Source organism: Plectropomus leopardus, unplaced genomic scaffold, assembly GCF_008729295.1.
Source record: "Plectropomus leopardus isolate mb unplaced genomic scaffold, YSFRI_Pleo_2.0 unplaced_scaffold21920, whole genome shotgun sequence".
NCBI lineage: Eukaryota > Metazoa > Chordata > Actinopteri > Perciformes > Serranidae > Plectropomus > Plectropomus leopardus.
The window spans coordinates 1-3,302 of NW_024623739.1; the positions used below are offsets into that span (position 1 = coordinate 1).

Here is a 3,302-nt window from a genome sequence, read left to right on the forward strand (position 1 = left end):
ATATAATAATAACTGTTGGGCTTTGGAATGAGACAGTTGATAAATCAAGATCACCTTAGACAGATGGGTCTTGTCACTGACTGATGTATTTCTGGATTAAGGTTTTTGACTGTTTATTATATAAACAGGTATGGGAACACAGTGGGCAGGCATGGGCCGCAGTCTCATGCAGCTTCCAGACTTCAGAGAGTCTATATTGCGGTCAGACGCAGCCCTGAAGGACACTGGCCTGGTTGTGTCTCGCCTACTCATGGATGCAGATGATGCCACCTTTGAAGACACTGTTCATGCCTTTGTTGGCCTCGCCGCCATACAGGTAGAGTAGAGACTTCATGTGTCAACAGAAAATCCTGGCAAATACGTGTCATTTTTAAATGGGCTAAAGTGCTTATGCAAATATGTTGACTTGTATTTAGATATTATCTATTTTATGTTGTTTACCAAAGTTACAGATTTGGAATCTAATACTTCTACATGTACCTCTGAGCTTACTGATATCCTGCATTTTAAGTCAAGTCAATTTTATTTATAGAGCCCATTATCACAAAACATGGTTTGCCTCAGAGGGCTTTACAGTGTACGACATCCCTCTGCCCTTAGACCCTCACATCACCCAAGGAAAAACTTCCAAAAAAAAAAACCCTGTAATGGGGTGAAAAAAAAGGAAGAAACCTCAGGAAGAGCGGCCAAGGATAATGAGGGATCCCTCTTCCAAAACGGACAGACGTGCAATAGATGTCGTAAATAACAAATAAAACACAATTGTGGCAAAAAGGAAAGAGAAAGAAAGAGGGAGGAGAGAGGCACAGCAATAGTGGAAACAGACGCATGTCATATTACAATAACAAAGGGTGTGAAATTATCAAGTGCACTCTATGATATTGTGGGTGTTGATAAGTGTCTCATGCATGTATTGATATGGGAGGTGTCCAAAGACATGATCACAGCATCGGCGCAACCAGGACCAAGACCACGTTTAGGGCGAGCGGGGTGTACAGTATCAGTGCAGCCACAGCATGAGCACAACCAAAGGCATGGTCACAGCGCCAGCACAGCTATCACCACGATCAGGCACAGCCAGGGTTGTGGCCAGGATCTGGGAAAGCTAGGAAACAAGGGAGCAGGAATGCTCTGGAGAGGCAATGGGATTAGCGTAGTGCAGTTCAACAGAACCAAGGTGGCAAACAGTAAGAAGGATAAGCACTCAGTGAGGATCCTAGAGTCACTTATCAACAATTACGACTTAAATATGAATGCCAGAGCGCAGTAATAGAAAATCAGAAAGAGAGGGGAAGCAGAGCCAGAAAGAAAGAGAGAGGAAGCAGGTACAGCTCTGCCAATTCCCCTCCTCCCTGTCACACAGACGGGGATTTCAACTAAGCACAAGAAACTTGTGCTCCAGGAATATGCACACTAACAAAACTAGGGTCACTAATCAGCTATTATAGCTTCAATATAAAGGTCAGAGAGCAGTGTTAGTCCCCACTGCTCTCTGACCCCTATAGATAGTCCCCCGGCAGGTTAAACCTATGTCAGCCTATAGGCAGGTCCGGGCAACCTTAGCCAGCCCTAATTATAAACTTTATCAAAGAGAAAGGTCTTAAGGTCTTAAGTCTACCCTTAAAAGTGGAAACGGTGTCTGCCTCCCTAACCGAAACTGGAAGATGGTTCCATAAGAGAGGAGCATGGTAGCTGAAGGCTCTGACTTCCATCCTACATTTGGAACCACAATTAATCCTGCATTTTCAGAGCACAGTGATCTTGAGGGTTGGTAAGGAACTATGAGCTGCGACAGATAGGATGGAGCCTGACCGTTTAGGGCTTTGTAAGTAAGTTTAGAGCTTTGTAAGTAAGGTGAAACAAGATTCAGTTGTAACAGAAGAACATGATCAACTACACTTATGGATCCTTTAAAAATCTACATGTATATAAGCATGTTAAACTGCTGTCATTTTTTGGACATTGACATCGCAGCAGAACTTATTCTACACAGTGGCTGTTGTCCATATATAGATTACCCTGGCTGTCTGGATGTCTACAGGCTGAGGCAAATGACTGCCATAGCTGGGCCTATTAGGTCTTACACAGACTGTTATTTCAAAGATGATGTATCTCAATGGGGTTAAACTGGTATAATGAATTTGACACCAACAACCATATATGACCATATGGTATCTAGAACATGCATGCTCTTGTCATATTGTACTGCTGCTGTACAAGTAAAGAAAAGTTAGTAAGGAACACAACACTTAACCAAAGAACATCTGTTTATTCTGCCTTGCAGCATTAAACAAAATCAGATTAGATAGCAATGCAATTATAAAATCATAAATAATATAAATCATGGAAATGACTGCATCCAATAAGCAATTTAAGATGTATGTTAAAACCACCAAAGAAATGTGTTAAACCATTACAAATATAAATTATCTAACACATGCAAGTAAGCCCTTGTGTGTTCTGTTGCTCATTACAGATAGCTGAGATTGACTTGCTCACTAAGTTGGGTCTGCAGCCTGATGGCATCGTAGGACACTCAGTGGGAGAGCTGGCCTGTGGCTATGCTGATGGCTCCCTCAGCCACAGTGAGGCAATCTTGGCTGCCTACTGGAGAGGCCGCTGTATCAAGGAGGCCAACCTTCCTCCAGGAGGCATGGCTGCAGTAGGTAAGAGAGAGAGCTGTTATCTTTTACCATATTTCAACAGCTGATTTCATTAAATATGGTGTCTTGTTTGGAATGAAAACCCTCAGAGTCTAAGTATGTCACTACTAGATGAGAAGAGCTTGTTTTCTTCTAAAATTCTACAATCAATTATTATGATAAGATACATCCTAAAAATGGAAAAAGATTTAAGTGAGGTGCTTAAAGGCCTGGCGTCAAGGCTTTATTAGTGTTACATTTCTATGATGGTGACTTAATTTGTACCCTTTCAAGCTTTAAACAACAGAAAGACCAATTTTCTATCACCATTTTCTCTTTACTTTCCTCACTTAAACCTAAAATCTGTGTAAATATACTGGATCATTTAATAATTATAATGAAGGTATTTTTCAGCATTTTCCTAAGGGGACAGTAAATGGCTGAGTTTAACATACAGTAATTGGCTGAGTATCTGTTATATACAGTAAAAGGCTTAGTGTCTGTTACATACAGTAATCGGATGACTGTCTGTTACATATTATAATCGACTGAGTGTCTGTTACATATAGTAAACAGCTGGTTGGCTGTTACATAAGGTAATCGGCTTAGTGTCTGTTACATACAGTAATCGGCTGAGTGTCTGTTACATACAGTAATCGG

The 3,302-nt window shown here is 41.2% G+C and overlaps 1 pseudogene; it reads left to right on the forward strand.

Moving 5' to 3' along the window:
• The first annotated feature begins 115 nt into the window (after nt 1-115).
• On the forward strand, nt 116-2,666 carry LOC121965842 (annotated as a pseudogene).
• Nucleotides 2,667-3,302: the final 636 nt, after the last annotated feature.